Genomic DNA, 24566 nt, shown 5'->3' on the forward strand with positions numbered 1-24566 from the left:
GTGGGAATTGGCAAGGCGGGGTGGGCTTGGGGGGGGAGAGAGACCAACGGGGAGGGAAAAGGCGAACAGGTCTTTTTGGTTGTATGAATGGGCGTCCGCCATGTTTGAAGTGGGAAGCTCTGCTTGGGGATTGCTTCTTGCTGGCTGCCTTGGAGGGGCCCTCTTGCGGGGAGGCCAACATCTGGAGCAGGGATTGAGAAGGCTGGGAAGGCGGATGGGCAAGAGGGGGGGTGGGCACCCAGCCCCACCCCGCCCCACCCTCTCTCCTTTTTATGCTAAGCAGGGAAGCTCCAGGTGTCCGCTGTTCTATAGCTTTGGTGCTGAAGTGTGGTTGCTCTGCTGCTCTCCCTCCTTCGCCCCCCCAAAGAAAGGAGGAGGGAGCAGGGAGGGGCCGGCAGGGTCCTGGGAAGGATGTGCATGGCCGAGATCGTCCAACCAGGCGCAGCCATTAAACATCACACTGCCAATGAAGCTTAATGTCGGGATCTTATCTCCTTCCCTGAGCTCCCTCCTGATCTCCTCCCTCATTTGATCTCCGGACATGGGCTGCTTAGGCAGGATCGCCTATCTCTGCTTCATTTCTCTCTTTCTATCGGGTGGTGGAAATCTGCTCATTAGGCAGATTTAAAGCAAGCCTCGCTGACGCTTATCATCCTCTTCCCCCCTCCCTTCTTCTCCTTTCTAGATTTGAGCCTCTAAAACACCCACCCCACCATTTAATTAATTATGGCAGAATTTGGCTTGCAACTGCAAATTAAGCTGGGATATGGGAGGGAATAAATCAGCAGCCAGCTAACGAAGGATGCAGCTCCGTCCTCTCTCGTTTTACGCACGACACCCAAACCCTGCTTAATTTCGTCCCCAACACCTTAACGGGGCGCCATAGGAGCTATTCCGGTCAACTTCCTTCTCTGCTCCGCAGCGGCCGATTCTGCTTAGCGATCTATGATATTGATTTGAAAATCGCATGAGGTGTGTGTGTGTGTGTGTGTGTGTGTGTGTGCCAGGAAGAAAGGCTGTGTTTGGACAGCTGGCTGGGCACAGGTGTTCTGTGGCCCCATCGCGCCCCCAGGCCGAGCGAGTGAGGGTGCCCGTGCAACGAACAAGTCGCTGCATCTAGTTGCATCTTGCTTCGAGAGGTGGACGAATGGTGTTCCTTTGGGAAGGAGGACATCGGGTGGGGAGTATGGACGATGGGATAGAGTGTTCCCATTTTAGAGAACGAAAAGAAGCCAAAAGGTGGTCGTGGGGAAGGAATCCCTGCATTGCAATGCAATGCTTTGGGTTCCCAGTTGCCGTTTGCAAGGCGTTTGCCTTGCAAGAAAAGGAGAGCGAGGTTTGCTGTTGCTGACTGCAAGAGCCTTCCCCGCCCTTTAGGCGGCTTGCGTGTTGCTAAGCGAGAGAGAGGGAGAAATGCACACTCGTTTGCAAAGCTGCGCGCTTCCTCTCTCTCTCTCTTTTTCTCTCTCATACATACACACCCCTACAGCGACCACTGTGTGTTCCCCCACCCCTTGGCTCTATTATCTCTTCGCTTGTGCCCGAGGTGGCAGGTAAAGGTTTCAGGCTGTGCAAGTGGTGGACAGCGCCCAGAAGAGACTCGAATAGGCTCTTGGGAGATCGGCAAGACTCGGCTTGTCTCGGCTATTGTCGGGCGCAGCGCTTGTCTTGTCTTCGGAAGCGTTCGGTTGAAAAAAAAAATTGCGTCGGCAAGGTTCGGCCCAGTTCGGATACTGGATTACCATGATTTGAACACATGTATAATTTGCATTTAACTGTGATTCTTCTGACTGGAATTGCAGTACGGTCCTCCTCCTGACTAGAAATCTTTGCTCTGAAAGATCCTGGCCTAGACTAGAGGATAAAGCTGCTTCTAACAGTATATATTCTGAGCTGCCCTTAGTGCTGGGGAAGGAATTTAAAACCCTGACAATTTGAACGTTGCCATTATGAGCAGTTTTTACAATGCCTTTCCTTCCTTATGCATGCAGCTGGCAGGAAGCCCCGTTGAATTAAAGGCATCTTACATCTGTGCAATGGATTGTGCTCCACAACACAAATAATTCATAGTTCAAATACATTATTTTATATCCGTTTATCCTCCCAACATCCCTGTGAGGTGGATCACTTTTGTCTTCATTTTGAGGAGAGAGGTCTGAGAGATGCCTAGTGGGTGAGCTCATGTCTGGTCAGGGACTTTTGTGTGTGTGGTAGAATCCAAATCAGAACCCAACCCTCTCATGGGATTAATGAGGGTGGGTAGATGTCTTTAAACTTCCAGTGTTTTAGGGAAACAGCCAGACATCAGCAGTGGCTGTGCGAATAAGGAATTGCTAAGCATAGGCGGAGGCCATCAGCTCCAGCCATCATGGCCAATGGTCTGGGATTATGGGAGTTGCAATCCAGCAATACATGGAGAGCCACATGTATTGTCAGGTTTGTGTGGTGGGAAACAGGTGAGTTGGATGCTGCAGTCAAAGGCTGCTGAACTGTGGAATCAATGGGACAAATTATTCACGACTTATGCCAGCCTCCCAGATGCTTGAGCTCTCCAGATGGTTTGAATCATAGAATCGTAGGGTTTGGAAGAGACCACCAGGGTCCTCTAGTCCCCCACCCCACCTCCTGCAATGCAGGAATCCTTTGCCCAACATTGGGCTCAAACCCACAACCCTGAGATTAAGAGTCTCATGTTCTGAGCTATCCTAGTTTGGGGACTTTGTGGGTTGCACTAAAATAAAATTTAAAGTAAAAGTCGGCACTTTGCATAGTTGTAGTGATGGCCACTGACATGGGTGACTGTAAAGGAGGATTAGACAAATTCATGGAGGAGAAGGTTCTCAGTAGAGGCAGAACACACAATGGTTGTGTTCTTCCTCCACTGTTGGAGGTGGTGTACTTCTGAATACCAGATGCTGGGAATCACTGCTTCTGGCCAATTTGAGAACAGAGTGCTGGACTAGATGGGCCTTTTGCCTGATCCACCAGGCTTTTATGTTCTAAAAAAAGAAAAGGAAGAAATCTGGGATTATCATGCATTTATTTATTGGTATTTGATCTTCTCACATTCCACCCCACCCTTCAAAAACCAGGTGCCCTCCAGATGCAGCTCTCAGCAGCCCTGCTGGCTGGGTCGGATAATAATTGCAGTCTAATAATAATAATAAAAAAAATAATAATAATAATAATCTGGCTGGACCTCCCCAGCCACTCTAGGTGGCTTCCAACAAAGATCAAAAATACCGTACATTAAATGTCACACATTAAAAACTTCCTTCAGATGTCTTCTAAATGTCAGGTAGTTGTTTATCTCTTTGACATCTGATTAGTCTAAACATCTGGCGGGCACAAGTTTGGGGATGGCTGACTTTAATCATTAAGGAACTTCTTCCACTGATTTCAGTGGAACTAATTTAGCCCGCCTGCCAAGTGTGCGGTCTGCTACTGAGCTACAGACCTTCCTTTTTTAATTTCTATACACCCACTTTCTTTAAAACAAAAAGAAGGAGGAGGCACTGCATAGTCTGTATGTCATTGCCATTGTTATTATGAAGTATAAAAAGCAACTTTTATTATTATTAAGATCTTTATATTGCTTTTCATTTATGGAAGAGTTCACACCATAATAAAGCACAACAGAATGCAGTACAAATGGATAACTGGTAAAATACTGCGGGAACCAAGACCATGTCCTGAGCTGTACAAGGCAGCTTCCTAAATTTATTCCTGTTGGAAGATTTGGAGTCTTGCTTGTTTTTGTCATTTGTTATTTTGGGCCCCCACCTGGTCCCACGGATCTGTTGATTATTTGGAGTTGATGTCTTAGAGGAAGGGAAGGCATTTGCACTTATTATCCTTTCAGGAATTCTAGAGAACCAGCATTCTTTAAATGTGCCTTAATATATGGAATGGCCTATCACTTAATTCAAACAGTAGGAGTGGAGAGGGGATAGGAAACATTTCATCCAGGGAGATGGTTTATCTCTCGCACACACACTCAAACTCAAACACACACATATATTGCTGGTAGAAATGCACAGATTGCATCTAATAGACATAATTTGTTATATAAGGCAAGATCAGCTTAAAAGGAATTGGTTGCAGAACAAGAATGGATTAACCAATTTGACAGTGTCACCTTCCATGTGGTTAGGTATCTTTCTGTAGGATTCTTGCTGCCAAGATGGGGAATAGATAGTTGGAAGTTCTCGTTCTAGAATTTTGTCTGTGATACCTACTTTCTGCAAAAAGTAGACAAAGCAGTTAACCTGTATCACTTTACTGTGCAAGTCTGGAAGAGGGGGCTCACGTTGCCCCTCCATGCCACATTCATTGCCTCTATGTTAGAAACTAACTTCTAACTTCACTTTCTCCCTGACACGGGTTGCTGGTTTTGTTTTGTTTTTAAATGGAGGAGTGTTCAATTACATAAGCCCCACCTGCTAGCTAAAGTGGTACTGGCCACAAACTGGCAACATCATCTGTTGCGTGGCCTAGTTCACACCTTGTGGGGTTGTAGCCAACTAAGTTTGACTTTGATAGAACCACAGAATTTAAGAAACATGGCTAACTTCAGTCCATTAATTTTTGGATCTTTGTTTCTTTTATGTGTGTATCTAGATCTAGATCAGCCTTCCCTAACCTGGTGCCCTCAAGATGTTTTGAACTCCAACTCTTAGTAGTTCCAGACAGCCAGTTTAAGGATGATGGGTGCTGTAGTCTAGATCACCTTCCTGGTTAGGGAAGGTTCATCAAGACCAGGGTTTCCCAAACTCAGGTCTCCAGCTGTTTTTGGACTACAACTCCCATCATCCCTAGCTAGCAGGAGCAGTGGTCAGGGATGATGGGAATTGTAGTCCAAAAACAGCTGGAGACCCAAGTTTGGGAAACCCTGGTCTAGATAAATTCTGCAGCTCCTGACCATATACATTTATATCTCACCTTTCATCCAAGCCCCTCCAGATGTTGAGGGACTCCAACTCAGTCCCAGCCAGTAGGGTCAAGGATGATGGGGGTTGCAGCCCAGCAACATCTTGAAGGACAGACATTAGATCACTCTGGTCTATGTGTCTCTTACCACCCCCATTTCATCCTCTCAGTTGGCCATTGAGAGTTGGTCACTCCTCTAACCAGTCCACCACACCAACTCTTAAATAAGTGGATGGCCAAACAGGGGATATGTTTTGCAGTCTTTAGTGACTCCTTTTGGCTTCTGCCTTTCTCAGTAGCACACAGTTGGGATTTCTCTGTACGCTTGCACGCTCCCTTATATTTTCTCAATGGATTTCAAATATCCAGTCAAACAGACTGCTGCAAGCAATAGCAGCGGCAGCTGAGGCTCTGAGGTGGTGTAGCACTGCTACAAATAATACAGCTAGTCTCCTCATTAGTCTGTGCTGTGTTTGCATCAGAAAGTGCATTCCTCACAGGCCATTCACAGAAGCTGAAAATAGGTCTTGGGTGTTATCTGCAAGATTACAAAGGCATGTAAAGTTATGCATGCATGTTTCCAGGATTTGTTTGTGGCATTGCTTGGAGAGGCTGTAGGTCTCTAGGAGAGCACTACAAGAGCAAAATACTGCTAAAATCGGAGCAGGAGGGAACATAGAATGATAGGCCCTATCTGCACTGTATATTTAAAGCAGTATCATACCACTTTAAACAGTCATGGTTTACTGCTCCTCTCAAAATAATCCTGGGAAGTTTAATATGTCTAGGGTGCTGAGAGTTCTTAAAAGGTAAAGGGACCCCTGACCATTAGGTCCAGTCGTGACTGACTCTGGGGGGTTGCGGCGCTCATCTCGCTTTATTGGCCAAGGGAGCCGGCGTACAGCTTCTGGGTCATGTGGCCAGCGTGACTAAGCCGCTTCTGGCGAACCAGAGCAGCGCACGTAGGAGACCCCTATTCCCCTCACAGAGCTACAAGCCTCAGAGTGGTGTAGCAGTCAATTCCTCTTCTCAGGGAACTCTGGGAAATGTAGCACTGTGAGGGAAATAGGGGTCACCCACCAGAGTGCCATTGAATAAAATGATGTGGGGCCCCGGATAAGCCACACCCTGCATAGTTGATAATATGACACGTTGCGCACACACAACGTGCCCATCAACTGGGGACAGGGCTGGCCCCCTCAAATGTTTTATGTGGGGGCCAAGCCCCCTTGGCCCCTAGGAGTTGGCTCCTATGGTCTCCTAAAAACACTCAGTACCCTTAACAGACTGCAGTCCCCATAGTTCTTTGCAGGAAGTTATGGGTGGCGCTGTGGGTTAAACCACAGAGCCTAGGGCTTGCTAATCAGAAGGTCGGCGGTTCGAATCCCCGCGATGGGGTGAGCTCCCATTGCTCGGTCCCTGCTCCTGCCAACCTAGCAGTTCGAAAGCACATCAAATTGCAAGTATATAAATAGGTACCACTCCAGCAGGAAGGTAAACGGTGTTTCCATGCGCTGCTCTGGTTCGCTGGCTCCCTCAGCCAATAAATCAAGATGAGCACTGCAACCCCAGAGTTGTTCGCGACTGGACCTAATGGTCAGGGGTCCCTTTACCTTTACCTTTATGGTTGTTTTAAATGGTGTGACTTTGCTTTAGAGATATAGGGCAAATGGGACCGTAGAGTTGGAAGGTACCTGTAAGCTCATCTAGTCAAACCCCTTGTTCATGCAGGGAACTCAGTACTGCAGTATCGCTGATAGGTGTCCATGTAGCAGCTGCTGAGAGACCTCTAACCAAGGTGGGCTGTCTGTTCCATCATGTTATTAGGGACTACAACTCCCATTAATCCTTGCTTGAACAGTCATTGGGCAGGGATGATGGGAATTATAGTCCAAAACATATGGAGGGTATCAGATTGGTTAAAGGTTAGACAGACTAATGAACTAATTTGGGATATAAGGCACCTTTCTTTTTTCCATTCTCTATCACTTTTAAAGAAGGGACTCATTTATTCATTTATTTTGCCATACATGGCAGCTAAACTGCTGGTTTAGCTGTTCTGCTGCATTTTGTACATTTATATATGCATTTAATTTATATCCCACCCCACTTCCCAAGGGGGCCCACACATGCCCCCTTGAGACATGTCTGGATGGCAATTGATTGATTGATTGATTGATAATGAAAATTGACCTCAGGAGAAGGCAGAGCCAGGGGATTGTCTACTAAAACCTTATATAAGCCACTTAATCTTTAATGCCCTTTACTTTATGATGCTGCTGAAAACGAATTGTGGATCACATAGCTCTGCATTCACACTGAGGTGAGCAAATAAACTGATGTAAATAGACATATATATTTACATGCTTTGGGGGACAAAACCCCTCTCAAGGCAGCTGGATAAAACCAGTAATAACCATTAAAACAACAGCCAGTTTTTTTTAAAAAAAGAGTTCAGTCACAATGGCTAAATGGTCAGGGACAATGTGCACAGGAATGCAGGTTTCTGGGGACCATGAGTGAGAACTTTGAGAACAACAGGACGGTGGACAAGACAGACCTTTGGCCTGGTTCAGCAGGGCTGCTCTTATGCAATAGTAAGAGACAATATTAATTCCATCAGTCCAATAAGCACATCTCAAGAGGAAAATAGACGGGATTTCAGAGCCTTTCAAAAGACTGGTAACGCCAGGGCGTCCTAGACCCTGGATGATAAGGCATTCCAGAGACAAAGGGTCATTGCAAAGAAAGGCCTCTCTCTCTCTCTCTCTCTCTCTCTCTTGCCAATTTTTTAAAAAAATGATTTTCAATTTTTTTACAAATTGGTCGCTAATTAAAACAAATTGAAACAAATTTAACATAGGAAAGCCTTTCTCAAATGCTCTAGCAATCCCCCCCCTTGAACATTGCTTTTCAAAGCCTTGACAAGTGTCAACCGCTGCTCCCAGCCCAGTGTGATTGAGGGGAAATGAGGTGGTGTTGCGGGACTGGAATGGAGCAGGGGTTTGCACAAATAAATGGCAAGCATAAGACTTTTCTCATCTCCTTCAATGTATTGATCAATTGCCTCCAATGGACATTGACAGTGCAAAGTGCATTCTTCCACTGTGCTGGAAAGCTGTTCCTAAAGGAAGTGTCTTGATATTGCGAATTGGGCTGTTGGAACGGGAAGAGTGTATGTGAGGGAGAAAAGCTGGGATTTGTTGTTGTTGATGATGATAAATAATCTGGTGGAAGGAAAAGAACTGCTTCTGTTGAATATGCTGTCTAAGGCCATCTGAAGAAGGAACTTGTTTCTAGGCCCTCGTTCACGCCATACATCATACTGCTTTAAACAGTCAGGGCTGCCCTAAAGAATTCTGGGAACAGCAGTCTGTTAAAGGTGCTGAGAGTTGTTAGGAGACTTCTAGTCCCCTTCCATAGCTACAATAGTTTCAGAATCAACCCCTCTTCTTGGGGAACTTTGGGATTTGTAGCTCTGTGAGAGGAATAGGGGTCTCTGGTCAAGAGCCTGCACCTTTAGCAAACTACGATTCCCAGAATTCTTTGGGGGAAGCCACAACTGTTTAAAATGGGGTTTCCCAAACTTGGGTTCCCAGCTGTTTTTGGACTACTCTTCCCATCATCCCTGACCTCTGCTCCTGCTAGCTAGGGATGATGGGAGTTGTAGTCCAAAACAGCTGGAAACCCAAGTTTGGGAAACCCTGGTTTAAAATGTGCTTTAATGTATGGTGTGAAAGTGGCCTATGTGTCTTGGGAGGGGGATGCAAGGAACTGTAGCTCTTCTCAATATGTGGACAGCAGAGGCTGCACGCGCTTGGTGATGAGGGCAGATCAATCCACTTAAGAATACTATACCATGGAATCTCTGACTGTTTAGGAATACTATGCTACAGACCCATTCCTCTCCAAAACAGAGGAATTGCATTAATCAGTGCTGTCTTTTCTAAAAAAATGTTTGGGGTACTCTCCTTTTGACTCAAGAAAATCACCATTTTATAGTTCAAATTGGGAAAAATAAATACAGTAAATGGAGAAAAGTACAAAGGTTCACAAAATGTTTAGGGGTATGCGTACCCCTGTGTAGCCCCAGAAAAAAAGCACTGGCATTACCCGAAAACATGGCAGAAGAGACTCTAAAATGTTTCTTTTTAAAAGTAGCGAGGGGGAGTTGATGGGTAGTTACCTCTGTTCTTAAATCTCATCCAGCTTCATAGTGTGGAAGGATTTGTAATGCTTTTTACCATTGCTATTGGAAGGATATATTGTATTGTAGATTGATTAATTAATTTTAATTCGTTTGAAATGTAAGCAGTCCTTGGAAGATTTTGTTTTGAAAGGCAACAACTCAAATAAATAAAGAGGGGATAAATAGGGGAGTTAATATGCTGGGAAAATGGGCATTTTAATGGCCCAGGTATATCTTGAGTTTGCGGCAAGGACCCCACTCTCCATCCAAGGTCATCCTGATGCTGCAACCCAGCATGAGATGCAACTAGAAATGGAGGAGAATTTTAATTCAGTTTGCAACTGTAGGCAAACGTATCTGAGATACGAGTTCTTTCTAAATATGTATTCATGGCTTGGGGAGGTCTGTGCCTTAGGAAGACTTGGAGTGCAATTGTGTTTATTTTTTGCTTGCCACACTTGCAACTTCATACACCATGCCTAGCCAGCTTTACAGCATTTTCCTCTGAATGCTGCAGTCCTATACACATGTCCCTGGGGTTAAGTCCCTTTATGTTCAGTTGGGGCTGCTTCTGAATAGACATTAATAGTTGGCAAACTATTATGCAGTCATAAAGCTGCATGTTCTTCTTCTGTTGTGCTGAAACCACCAAATGCTCCTCCTAGACATATTTGGCTGGTGCATTGTTGATACCAGTTAGGTGCTAGGCAAAGACTGCCCTGTCCTCTCATTCTTTTAACAATATCTTAAGTCAGTGTGTTTTCTTTTAACAAGTTGCTTTCAGCTGCACTATTAATCTGCTAGTCTGTTTTTGTAGTTTTTAATGGAGGTATTTGATTATGTATTTTATTGCATAATAAAATATATTTGTTAGCAGTGCTGAGGCTTCTTTAAGTGAAAGGCAGCGTATACTGTTAAATATATAATATATTCCTTAGAACTGTTTGAAACTGTTTTAAGAAATTTGGGTTGCAGAAAAGAACTACATGCACTCGGAAGCAAGTTTTCCTCACGTTTTGGAAGTTTTTTTGTGTTTTTAGTTTGTGGGAAACATGTGTAAGTATAAACAACACATAAATCCAAAAACTGAGGTCATGAGGTATGGCTGAATTTCTGCACAAAAGGCTTGGGCTCAATCTTGTCTGAAAATCATTCTTGGGCACTCTTACATGGAAGCGCTTTCCCTGTCTATAGAAGTGGAAAGAATAATGGATGTTGCTTTTGTTGTTTTACTGAGAAGCCAATGGCACACTGTACATTTGTAATCGGACACTTTCCTCACTATATGCTATATAAGTCTTTTTGTGATGATAACAGCAAAGTTAAAAATGGCAGCCCTAACAGGTTCCAGTTGCCACCACACAGAATTCTGGGTCTTCTGAAGCTTAGTGCAACTGACTTAGTGTGCGAATCGGCTGATTGGTAGGGTTTGCAATGCCTGGTACATGGGATTAGCTGATCCACAGGTCCCAAAAACCCTATTTTGGGTCAGCCACATCCTTATCTGCCCCACATCTGATGCCCAATATGACACCAGGTGTGGGGCAAGTGGTTATGGTGTGGCTGAAATGGCCTGTGGTCCAGACAGGCTCCTTCTCTTATAGATAATACCCTGCACACCACTTTGATGTACACCCCGTGAAGAGGCCTATAAATTTGTTTGATAAGTAAAAAAAAGGTAAAGGACCCCTGATAGTAAAGTCCAGTCGCGAATGACTCTGGGGTTGCGGCACTCATCTCGCTTTACTGGCCGAGGGAGCTGATGTTTGTCCGCAGACAGTTTTTCCAGGTCATGTGGCCAGCATGACTAAGCTGCTTCTGGCGAAACCAGAGCAGCACATGGAAACACCGTTTACCTTCCCGCCGGAGTGGTACCTACCGGTATTTATCTGCTTGCACTTTGATGTGCTTTCGGACTGCTCGGTTGGCAGGAGCTGGGACTGAGCAACGGGAACTCACCCCGTCGCAGGGATTCGAACCACCGACCTTCTGATCGGCAAGCCCTAGGCTCAGTGTTTTAGACCACAGCGCCACCTTGAGCTAGGTAGATCAATGGTCATACTCGGTGTAATACAGCTTCCTATGATCCCATGTAATTGGCAGAGGACAGGTTACAATGCTTACCCCTCTGTTAAGATATAGGAATCCACGCTGATAAATATGTTGAGCAATGTTTGTGCATCAGGATCTGTGCAAAACTTCTGGGCAGAGGAAGCTGCAGCAGTGGAAGGTGATTGTTCCAAAAAGTCATATTGCATTTTATTGCTGCCATGTTCTGATTGATTACTGGACCTGACTTGAGAAATCCTTCTTCTCTAATGAGAATCTTTTGACTTAACAAAGCAGAAGTCTTCTGGGTGCATATCCTTGTTTCTCCGTAATTTAGCTAGGGGGTGAATTTATAGCCTCCTGTTTTACAGCTCAGCAGAAAAACCCAAAGTGCTGTATCAACTTGGTGATTTTCAAGGTGGTTGCTGCATGGCCAGTTTTTAAATGGGAATCCTGATTCTGCTAAGTGTCTGCATTTATAATGTATTTGGATTGAAATGGGAAGTCAAGTTGATGATCCTTGAAAATGCCTTCTGCCTGGGGAATGCACGTTTCAGAAAGGAGGGCAGGTCACCCGTTGCCTTCATTTTAAACCAGAGGGTGGTGGACTTTCTGCCTTGGGGTACCATTTCCACTGTAGTTCACTTGCAGTGGGGGAACCTCTTTGGCTGAATTCACAAAGCAGTTTATTTCATTTAGCCACAATTCCCTTGGCTGCTAATTTTAAATAATGATATCTGAGCTTTTACACAATGTAACATCCGCTTCTGGAAATTTAGCAGAATATAGCATATGTGCGGTCTGGAAAATCACAGGAGTCAAGTGACAGAATTTGGGGCAGTATACTGGCATATGGTTCTTTCCTACTGTTTTCATGGGAAAATCATGGGGAAACCAAAGCACACATGTGTGAATAAGGTGACGCAGGAGCGATGTTGTCCAGTGGTGCTCATATCATGCCACAGGCCCGTGTGAATGAAATTCAGCATAACATGTTGGTATTGTATTCAAACAGCCACAGTTCCATACCAAAACAGGTACAGTAGTACCTCAAGTTAAGTACTTAATTCGTTCCAGAGGTCTGTTCTTAACCTGAAACTGTTCTTAACCTGAAGCACCACTTTAGCTAATGGGGCCTCCTGCTGCTGCTGCTGCTGCCACGCTGCCGGAGCACAATTTCTGTTCTCATCCTGAAGCAAAGTTCTTAAGCTGAAGCACTATTTCTGGGTTGGCGGAGTCTGTAACCTGAAGCGTATGTAACCTGAGGTACCACTGTACTGCAGTGTGAAAGGAACATTAGAAAGTGGGACACAAACACTAGCCTTATAATCAGGAAAATGAACACAGTATTTCCCAGGTCTGAATGCATGGCATAGTGAAAACCTTGCTTTTGAGAGTTGTGAACAGCAAGTGTTGAAGAGGCAGCTAATCAGAATTACGGAGCATTTAATGAGGCTAAGGAGAGGCCAAGGGGGGACATTTGCCTGGATGTGAAGAGCGATAAGGGGAAACCCACACCTTCCTTCACTTCCTCTGTAGGTGAGGACAGCAGAGTTACTCGTGTGTGCGCTTGGTTACCTTGCAGGCGAGAGAAAGAGAACAGCACAAAGCGTTTCCTTAGTTACCCCGGAGGCACGTCAGCCGCTCATTGATATTTATCAGATAGAGTTTATTAGATGCAAGAACAAATGGCTTGTTGTACAGGGATTAGCTGGAAGATCCAGACATCCATTTATTCCTTATCCAAGCAGCCATGGACATACTGTTTATTGTTTAGGGGGCAGGAGTGGGTTTTGATCCAACGAAAAGGGAGGCGATTGGCCAGGTTTTCACGAAGGATAGGAGAGTTGCCGTGCTGAATCGGTCCATCTGGCATGGCACCCAGTTCCTCTGCAGCTGGGAACCAGAAGCTTTCAGGAAATTTGCAAGCAGGGTGCGATGGTTGTAGAATGCCCTCTTCTGCACTACCTCATTTCTAGTGAAGAAAGGAATTCAGTCTCTCAGAAGGGTTGCCATTAGCGCATCATCACAAGCAGTTGCAAGAGCTCTACCTGCAGCTCAGTGGCAGGGCATCCAGTTTGTGAACAGAAGGTCCCAAATTCAACCCCAAGCATCCCCAGGTAGGCCTGGGAGAGAACCCTGTCGGAAGTCCCAGAGAGCAGCTGTCAGTCAATGTAAAGACAATACATGGACCAGTGGGGTCCTTTAAAAGGTAAATAACTTATGCTAGCTGCCACAATGCATTCCATAGGTCATCCCTTTTGAAAACAAACATTGTTTATATTAAATTGACTGTGCATCCATTTCTGGGGAGGATACCCAATGTTTGTGCTTTGAAATAGTGGGTATCCCCTGCCATTGTATGTTTTCTTTATACCATTTGTGATTTTATAAATCTCAGAAATTTATTTTCATGATTCCAGTGGTCCCTTGGTTCATCCGTTCCAGAAGTCAGTTCCAAAACCAAACCGTTCCAAAACCAAGGTGCACTTTCCCATAGAAAGTAATGCAAAATGGATTAATCCCTTCCAGACTTTTAAAAACAACCCCTAAAACAGCAATGAATTTTACTATCGAACGAGACCATTGATCCATAAAATGAAAGCAATAATCAATGTACAGTACTATAAAATAAATAAGTCAGCATTGTGGATGATAAAAATTAAAATTAATTTTTTTTCTTATCTGCACTGATGAAAGTCATTGTTTGGATGGGGGGGCTTTTATCCATTTCCGCAGTCACACAATCAATTAATCAATCAATCAATCAATCAATCAATCAATCAATCAGTAGCTGAACTAGGTTCCACACAGTCACAAAAACAAATTAACCGAAAAAGCCTCAAAAACAAAAACGCAAAATAAATAGCAAAACCAAAAGCACCAAACCTAATCTATTCTGGAAGTCTGTTTGACTTCTGAAATGCTCAAAAACCAAGGCGCAGCTTCTGATTGGTGCAGGTGCCCTGGAAACAATAGCCAGCAACCACATCGGACATTCGGCTTCTGAAAAATGTTCGAAAACCGGAACACTTACTTCCAGGTTTTCGGCATTTGAGAACCAAGGCGTTTGAGTACCTAGGCGTTTGAGAACCAAGGTACCACTGTATTCATTAGTTATTTTATTTCAGCTGTTTATATTTATATATGGCGTAATCACCAAAAGTTTCCAAATGGTGTTTATAAAAATTGCAAAAGGCATATGGTGGATAAAATAAATGGCAAAAATGGCAAACATCCTTAAAATGCCTGCTGGAATAAATAGACTCCCTCCCTGTTGAACTACAGGTGCTTGATAAAACCCTGTCTCAGCCAAGAGGGAATTCCACAGAATCCTCCGCCACATGAGTATTTTCTGTGGTCTGCAGCTGTTCCAAAATGGTGTTGCCATGATTGTGGAAATCACAGCAACATGTTCACATACTACATTTTTTAAAAAATCTTGATCCCTTACCTGTAATCAGTAGCAATCAGATAGGATAAAGCCGATGGCTTGCATGTGTGAATCTGGCCCCAGGAGTTACTATCACAGTTTCAGAAGACAGGAAGGAAAAGATATTAATCTGATAGGAAAGACCCACTGAATAATTAATGCCTGGTACCATGGCTGTCTTTCATTCAAGTACAAAAATACCCTCCTCCTCAGCCTCTTGGGTTTTATCAGATGCAGGAGCTGACAGCATTCTTTATTATGATGACTTGTCTGAAATGGATCAGGAACATTGTAACAGAGTCAAGATAGGAAAGGTGAATTCTTAAACGTTCACCCTGAAAACAACTGTGGGTTGCATTTGGCTAAGTCATACTCAAAGCAGCCAATAACTTAACACCATTGAGTTCAGTAGGTCTACTCTTGAGTATGGCTAAGCTGGATAAGTCCACTGTGGGTCCAGGAACTTGAAATGATTGTCCTTATTAAGGTTGGTAGTGGGATCTCTGAAGATCTGATGAGTGAGATCTCAAATGGACATCTCACCTGGACCATAACTAATTCAAAACTGTTCTCTCAAGCAAAATTTTGTTCAATGTTAATCATTTCCTTCTGAGTTTTGATTTTGTGTATTTTGCAATTCTTCAGCATTTTAGTACTCCTTTCTCAATAAACAGATTTTAGTGTGCGGTTTTGAATAATGCATTTTTTCCTGATATAATGGATTTCTGTATACTTTCGCTAATATAGTCATTTTTATGCAGACGTTCCCCTAATATATGCATTTATGCAAACATTCTTTGGTTGGAAAACTGTGTAGCAAATTTCAGGTAAGTGCAAATTTTAAAGCATGGCTGTGTTTCTGTTTTTACACGGTTTTGAAAAGTGTGATAGATTTGCCTTGAAATGTGAACCAAATTGAATTTCTCTATCCTTAGTCTGTAGTAGAGTCACATTTTTCTGTAGAAGGTAACTAGTCCTCCACATTTTGTTGCAAGGGAGGTTTTTGTTACAAAGGGAGGAAAAAACCTTCCCAAGCATCAGTCTTCAAGCCTCATGGAGCAATCGCTGGTGTGGTTGAGTTGCTTGGTGGTTTTCTAAATGTAGAAGATGCTCAAGAAATCTTAATGTCTGCAGCTGGTGCTCGCTAGAAACATCTGAATGATGCATGGATGAACGGAGAAGGAAGGAAGGGAAAGGCCTGGGAGGAAAATCACTTATGGAGATATGGAAGAAAATTCAATTAAACAGAAGGCGCAGAAAAATCCAAGGCAGCAATGACTCCCTGCCCAAGGCTACCAGTGACTATGGAAAGAACAGAGAGCAGCCACAAGTCTAGTGAGGAAACAACGAGGGAAGAAAGGAAGGAAAGATGTTGTTTCTGGAACAAGAAAGGCAGTGGAATTCAATGCACACAAATGATGGTGGGATGAACCACTGAGGCATGCAATAAAACGTTCCATCACCACAATCCCGAACAGGAGTGCTCCTTTTCAGGTTTTCAGCCAGTCAGCCATGCCTTCCCCCATGATACCATAAACTGCAGGGAACTGAAGCAGGACTTTACAAACACATACTAGGGATAGAGGAGAAATTCAATTTAGTTCTCATTTAAAAGTGAACCTACCTAATTTGGACATTCAAGAGGAGGAAAATATTCAAACTGAAACAGCCATCCTTTGACATTCACATTCCTCTGAAATTTGTGGTGCTGTGTAACCTTTACAAAAATGCATATATTCATTTTAAAAAAAACACCAAACCACACATACAAAATGCATTATGTTACAGGAAATTGCTTTGCAAAAAAATGTGACAGATTAGGCAAAATTGCACACAAAAATGCATATATTAGGAAAAATTCGCATCAATACCAAATGAATTTTCATAAGGACTTATAAGAAGAAAATCTGCAAACTGATATGCAAATGTGGGGAACTGAACTTAAGACTGAGGAAAAACTGAAATAGACAGATTTGCCTCCCCTCCTTCTATATTTCTTTTTCAGCTGACACCTAACATCCCATGGCAACTGTGTCTGCTCAGTCCTCACTGGATTTGGGGGAGAGCCATCCTATATAGTTCACCTCTAGCTCAGGGATGATGGCAACTCAAGCAAGATAGTGAGGAGTGATGCTGATAGATAAAAAGCGACAAAGCAGGACAGTTATTGATATATATCTCAGTTAGATAATAAAGCACTGGTTCATTTAATTTTGTTTTAAATTACCCATGCCACTTTGCAGTTCCATAAGATAGCTATGAGCAAGTGACTCCTTTGTGTGCTGAAGCAGACTTGGTACCCAACTGTGGCTGGCACGGAGCTTCTCTATGTGATAGGACAATGTGACATGTGCTGCCTCTCAGCAGAAAAGGAAGATCACACTCTTGTTTTATTTTTATTTTTTTGGGTGGTGCCCGGTTTGTTTTTCAGATGGAGAAGAATCAGCTCCTTCAGCTTTGGTAGATAAATGAAGGATGCGTTTCTGCGTTGATCGCCTCATAAAGAATGTTTTGTTTGCCTTGTTGCCTCTTCTGAGTCCAATAAGTCTGATGAGCTCTTTAACATTTTACTGTTTTACTTTTAAAACTAGGAGAGTCAAAGGGTGACCATTACTCCCTTTCCCACTCCTCTGCCTAAATTTGAGGACAAGAGAGAGTGTAATTTAGGAGGAGCGTATTTACCTAGTTTTCAGACCCCATTCTTCAGCAGCATACCAACATAACGAGAGTCCTGCTGGATCAGGCCAGTGGCTCACCTAGTCCAGCACCCTGTTCTCACAGTGGCCAACCAATGCCCATGGGAAGCTTGCAAGCAAGACCAGAGTACAGCAGCACTCTTCCCAATGGTTATTTCCAGCTATTGGCATAGTGAGGCCTCCTGCCTCTGACCCTGGAGGTAGCATGTAGACATCCTGCCGAATAGCCATTGATAGCTTCATCCTCCATGAATTCATCTACAGTGGTACCTCAGGTTAAGTACTTAATTCGTTCTGGAGGTCTGTTCTTAACCTGAAGCTGTTCTTAACCTGAAGCACCACTTTAGCTAATGGGGCCTCCTGCTGCTGCTGTGCACAATTTCTGTTCTCATCCTGAAGCAAAGTTCTTAATCCGAGGTACTATTTCTGGGTTAGAGGAGTCTGTAACCTGAAGTGTATGTAATCTGAAGTGTATGTAACCCGAGGTACCACTGTAATCCTTTTCTAAAGCCACCCCAAGTTGTTGGCCATCGCAACCATGTGCTGTGTTAACTATTGTCTGTCCTGAATTGTCTCCAGCTTCAGTGGATGGTCCCACTGCAATCTAGTATTATGGCAAAAGCTCCCCATCCACTTTCTCCACACCATGAGTTGTGTTTAAATCTGTAAGTTGCATTGAGTCCTGTCAGGAAAAAAAGTGGGATATAAATAAATAAAATCTTATTTCAAGGTAATTCACTGATTTTACATCACTGGGCATGGGTGCATTTGGGAAAGCAGGAGATCCAGAGGGTGGCAACATGAGAACGGGCCTTCTCTGCAGTGGCTTCCTGTGAAATGCTCTCTCCGGGGAAGTTCGCCTGGCACCTTCATTATACAGTGGTACATTGGGTTACAGGCGCTTCAGGTTACATGTGCTTCAGGTTACATACTCCGCTAACCCAGAAATAGTACCTTGGGTTAAGAACTTTGCTTCAGGATGAGAACAGAAATCGCACGGCGGCGGTGCAGCGGCGGTGGGAGGCCCCATTAGCTAAAGTGATACCTCAGGTTAAGAACAGTTTCAGGTTAAGAACGGACCTCCAGAACGAATTAAGTTCTTAACCCGAGGTATCACTGTACACCTTTAGGCGCCAAGCAAAAACATTCCTTTTAACCAGGCCTTTGGTTGATTTGATTGACATCCTATGTCCTTTTAAAATGTGGGGGTGGTTTTTTTGGGGGGGTTATTGGGTGGTTGTTGTTTTTATTTTGATTATGTGTTTTGTGGTTTTATATTTTGATTTTATTCTGTGAACTGCCCTGAGACCTGCCGGTATAGGGCAGTAAAATAAATAAATAAATAAATAAATAAATAAATAAATAAATAAATAAATAAAGCACAATGCAGACATTGCATTGTGATGCTCTACAGTGTGGGTAGAAAATAGATCAGAATCTACTTCAGATCTTTTGCTGATTTGCAGTAAATAATCAAGGGTTTCTGGGTGCCAATTGTTTCAACACCAGTCACAGCAAAATGACTTTTCACCTAAATTAAGCTGCTGCAAGGAAGGAGTAGGTGTTTGTGTGAAAGAGCCATGAGCTCAGATTAGTTCTGGTACTGAAAACTAATTCCTACCCTAAGAAGGTACTCGGAGACATCCTGCTCTTTAATTGTAACTGTGTGTCTTTTGCAACTGGCTCTGGTTGGAGGAGTCAGTGCAGAACTGTGGCCGATGAGACTTGTACTGTAGTCCAAGACACATGAAGAACACTAGGTTGACAAAGCCCTGCCCTACAAGGTCAGCGGACTCTCTGGGCCTGGGAGATCCTGACTTGTTTTGAAAGTGCCCCTGGGGGAACAGTAAACTGTTCTCTTTGATCTGTAGTCCTAGGAGGTCCTTTCTTTTGCAGAGTGGCTCATCCAAGCCCTGCAGTGCCAGAGAAATCATAAGATGTAAATGCAGCAATCTCTTTGAAGTTATTTTAATGTTGTCTTCTGGTTTGTGAGCCTGTGGCATGTACTGAGATCACATTGAAACCCTTGAGTTTTCCGCTTGCTGTCCCCGCCCCCTGCCCCCCGCCCCCACCACACACTATGGAACAATATAAATTTCATAGCCAAAAAAAGGCAGGCTTGCCACAAGGACAGATTGTGTAAACCCACTAAAGCACATGATGAAGCAATGATGACGAGGGCTTTAGTGGACAGGGAGCTTCCTGCAAGTCTGGATCTTCTAGTCAGTGGCACCACTGAGAGCTTTCCTCCCATTGTGAATAACAGGCAAGGGCATGATCCAACTGGGACTGTAGCATGCATGGTTAAGGGATTAATATCTCCTTTCCCCAACCACAGTCTTGATCCAACTCGAGGCCCACACCCAATTCTGTACTGGGTGTTTGTTTTAAAAAGGAATCAGCCACACAAGGCCATTACATGACAAACATCTGGTCTACTTTAGCCAAGATACACACTTTTAACACCCTGTTTTTCCTCCTAGCAAGGATTGCATGGCTCTGGACCTCTGGCCCATCACCATTATACTTTGCTGGCGGTTCCCTTCCATCTGCTGTATTCATTTACTTTATAACTGGCTGCCTTCCCTTGATTTGAAAGCAGAGGGCTTGTTCTTTGGATGAAAGATATACTAGGACAAACACAATTGCCCTGCAATCTATTATTCTGCAAAATTTATCTCAGCAGCTGCAGTGCGTACGAAATGGCAGGCTGTGTGCTATCTGCTGCCTCAGAGCCAAACTAGAGTGATGTCGTGCTCACAGTCAGTAACTGTGTGAATGGTTTTTAAAAGTAAATAGCAGGAAGTGGAAGGTGGGGGGGGGGGTCAACATCAGGATCCTAGTCGAGGATATGAGCCATTCACCCTGTTTTTAAAAACCAAGTGTTAAAGGTGCCCAGCACAAAAAGCCGAGGACCTCTTTGCCTGTAATTTAGTAGACTTCATCAACTCTGGAGGGACTATTATGCCTGCAAATTTCACCCACTTCTGTCAAAAGAAAGGAGATACATGTGTTCTTTGATTTCTCAATAGTAAATGTAGGGGACAAGGAGAAATCTTTGCTTTTTTCTGAAGTAGACTCTACCTTAGACTCCAGGCTGTATTAGACAGCAACCAAAGTGCTCTGAACTGAGATGAGCTGCTTCCCAAAGCACCAAATTGGAGTTTGAACCACATCTGGTCTGTGCGTACCCCTAGTAATTGTATTTGTTGTTTTTCATATTTTTCTGAATGTTGTAATAAAGTTTTGAGTTTTAAAAAGTGCCAAAAGGTTTAAAACTGGTTCATTTTAAGTTACAAGTGTACCAAATGTCTATTATAGGGTAAAATGAGTATGAAATGTCTATTTTAGGGTAAAATTCATTTTAATAAAATGTATTTTAGGGCAAAATGTAATAGATGTTTTTGCCATTTAAAAAATTCACAAATAGAGGTAGAAATAGAACAGTAGGGACTTACCGTCAAACTCATCTGTGATTGACCTCGGGCTAGTCACTACCTCTTGGTGTCCCCTGTTTCACAGGGTTAGTATTGGGATAGAATGGAATTGGTGGTACATGTCCCATATACGCTGTCCTTATCTCATTGGAAGAAGGGTGTATGCACAAAAGTATCAGTAAATAAGAACACTGCCTTGCCATTTGGGCAGGAGACAAATCAGCTGTGGGGAACCTTTGGCCCTTCAGAAGTCGCTGAACTATTAATTCCCATCACCTCTGACCATTGATCATGTTTGCTGGGGACTGATGGGAGTTCATTTATGCAGCACCTGGAGAGCCAAATGTTCCTCACGCCAGGTCTATCTCTTTTGGACTCTCCTATCAGATCTTTTTGCAATTTATACATATCATTTTTTGGAAATAATAGAAATAGAAATAGAAATATATTATTATTATTATTATTATTATTATTATTATTATTATTATTATTATTATAAATAACAAATGGCTTAGAAAGGTATGATATGTTTTCTGAAGTGAAGCTTGTGGCTTATCAAAGGTTACCAACACAGCATCAAGGAGTATAGGATGCTTTGATGTATGTTCTATATCATTGGAGTTCTCTGTATCTGGTGTGGAATCTGAACACTTAAATTTGATCTGATAAGCTTCATGCTATTGAGCTAGTGTACTGAAGTTGCCAAGAAACTGAGCAATGAATTGAGACTTCCCTGCTTTGAATCTCACTTCTTCCATGAACACACTGGGTGGCCATGTGGCCTTTCAGCCTTCTTCCAGCAATTTCATGCTAACCTACCTGGCATGCTTGCAACAAGGCCATGCTTGCCAAGTGCCCTGAACATTCAAAAGAGGTATGTGTGTTCTACGTGTTGTAGACTCTTTTTTATTTTGCTACACTTTATAAAGATTTGCATCCTGCCTGTCTAAAAAATATCCAAAAGCTTTCAGGTTGAAAGTACGCAGGCTATAATGAAACAGGAAAGACTCTATCAAATAACATCAATTAAAGCAGTCTAAAAACTAAGAATAAAACCCCGTAAAAACGGAAATCAGACTGTCTCCACTTCCCATTCAAAAGCAAGGAGTGAGTCCAAGGGCTCCCCTGTTCAGAGCCTACCTTTAATCCTGGGTACAGGAAATGAAATCACTCTGCCTTGGGCACCTGCCTGTCATATCTCTGGTGGCGGGGGAGCCTAACAACAATAACTATGGAATAGTAATTTACCCCACCCAAACCAACAACTTCCCCTTCCCTCCAGAAGGTGGACTGCAAATATTCTGGTTGGCAGTTACAAGCTGACAAAGGAGTTGTCCCTTCTCACACTTGTATGAAGCTGCCATCTACTGAGTCAGACCGTCTAACTCAGAAGTTGCCCTTCAGGGTCTCGGGAAGAGTAAATGGTGAGCCTGAGTACTGAACATGGAGCCTTGTGCACTCAAAGGATACCCCCTGCCAGGGAGCTGCAGCCCTTCGCCATGAGCTCATAGGTATTGAAATCCCAGGGAGAGCTCTTAAGGATTCTGTGATGCAAGCTAAACAAGGGGCAATGGGGGTGGGTGTCACTGGAGAATACTCTGCATAAAAGAGTGGACTGCACCAGAGAGATGATAAATGCACATCGTTACCTTACAGCTGCTTTTCCTTTCAGGTAATGGCTTGTAAATTAGATGGTCAAATGGTGGCTGGAGATGATAAATATTACAAGAGGGGAGAATGGATAAATTACTTCAGGAATATTCTCAAGTCAGCATGTTCAAAGCTCTGCCACAAGCATTTACAGTCAGCAGACTGATGTTCTGTCAAGCTGCAGAGCTACCACATGCAGGTAATTTGTGGCCCTAGTGGTGGTGAGGCAGGGAGATGCAAAGGGAAAGCCTTGCTGCCTCCTACAGCAGAATGATACCATTCAAGGTTCCTTCTGCAGGGCTATGCTAAATGAAACAATGAGCGGCTTCTTTCCATGTCTGACCTTTGTTCCCCCATCAGAAAATGACTCCAGACTTTGAGGCTGGGGTGGATTAGCAGTGGTCTTGGGCTGCCTCATGTACATTATCTTTTAAACCCACTGAGGGGGGCTGCATTTCTAAGTCAGCCCCGCTAAACGTTGATCAGCAGCTCTAAGTTTTGTTTGCCATCTCATGAATCGGAGCTCATCTGATACGACATGACACAGTCCTACAATTACTTTGGGGTAGCCTGATTGATGTTCTGGTTTCCATCCTTGAACTGGACTGAAACGGGTTACGTTAGAGGCCTGCACTGTCGGGAGCCCAGCTCTGTGATGCTAATGCATGTAGTGGAAGGTGTGCTTCTGCCGATACCTGTAAAATTGTGACATCAGTACCATTAAAAGTCACAAGAGCCCACTTTGGCTCAAGAGCTGATATGAGCTACATCGTAATCCCCACCCCCACCCGGGTGAGCTCCATTGAGTTTAGATGGTGAAATGGTGATGGAAAGAATTCCATGTCAGGAGTAAATTGATCCAGAATTAGCTGCAAGTGGATCTAAACACAAGAGAAGAAAAAGTGGCATTCTAGGATGGAGTACAACATTTACTAGGGACATGGGTGGCACTATGGTCTAAACCACAGAGCCTAGGGCTTGCCGATCAGAAGGTCTGCAGTTCGATTCCCTGCGACAGGGTGAGCCTCCGTTGCTCGGTCCCAGCTTCTACCCACCTAGCAGTTCGAAAGCATGTCAAAGTGCAAGTAGATAAATAGGTACCACTCCAGCGGGAAGCGGCTTAGTCATGCTGGCCACATGACCCGGAAGCTGTATGCTGGCTCCCTCAGCCAATAAAGCGAGATGAGCGCCGCAACCCCAGAGTCGGCCACGACTGGACCTAATGGTCAGGGGTACCTTTACCTTTTGCAACATTTACTAGAAATAGCTATAGCTTTCTAGACAGTGGTCACCCCATGATGGCAAGCACAAGGAGCACCTTGGAGGGAAAATGCTTCTTAGCACCAAGTTTTGGCAGTATAGTAGTTGACTGTTTCTACCACCCCACCTATCTTGATTTTGCTAATCTGTTTTGAATTAGCAGGGATCAGAATGAGAACAATGAGAATGAGTTGGCCATTTGATGGACCATTGTGAGAACAGGCTGCTGGACTAGATGGGATATTGGCCTGATCCAGCAGTTGCTTCTGATATCCTTTACATTCTTTTCTATTTCCAGCAGCCTCTGGGTTTCAAAAATGGTAACGTGTTTAGTTCCCTCGCAACATACACACTTTGGGCTGCTGTGCCGTTAATGCAGGGAAGGGTTAACAGCCCATTTGACGCCAAGCGTTAAGCATGTCATGTAATTAAGAGGTAATGTTAATGGGCAGGATGACTTGAAGTGGCAGGACCGCGGTCCCCTGCCGATAGATAGAAAATAAAAAGCCAGTGTGCAGCTGGGCTACTAGTTGCGATGATCAGAGAGATGTTTATGCTTCGACAATGTTATTTTCCAGTGGATTAATGGTGGAGAAAGTGAGTCATTAGGCAGTGGGGTTCTCATTAAGTCACTCTCTTGATTCACTGGCAAGGGGCGTTTCGCCAGCCTGTTGAGCATCCCCGTTCTGGTAGGATTAGAGAGGAGATGTGTCCTGTTCTTTCAATCGATGTGAATGATCACATTCGCAAGAGCAATTTGAAAACATGCCTGGCCATGGCATGAAGCGGATGTTTGAATTGCCTGGAGGAGGGGGAGTCAATTTCTCTTGTTTTGAATCAGCCAGAGCTGTTTTTATTTGTGACAGGTCAAACAGGTGCATTAGAAAGGATCCAGCCCCCTGGGCACCTCAGAAACCTCTAAT

At 43.9% G+C, this 24566-nt stretch overlaps 1 protein-coding gene across 2 annotated transcripts in view; it reads left to right on the top strand.

Moving 5' to 3' along the window:
* The window catches only part of GNAO1 (G protein subunit alpha o1), a 172604-nt gene that overhangs the window by 2020 nt on the left and 146018 nt on the right, over positions 1-24566 (top strand). The window lies entirely within an intron of this gene.

The sequence above is a fragment of the Podarcis melisellensis genome (assembly GCF_964234715.1).
Source record: "Podarcis melisellensis genome assembly, chromosome: 8".
NCBI classification, from domain to species: Eukaryota; Metazoa; Chordata; class Lepidosauria; order Squamata; family Lacertidae; genus Podarcis; species Podarcis melisellensis.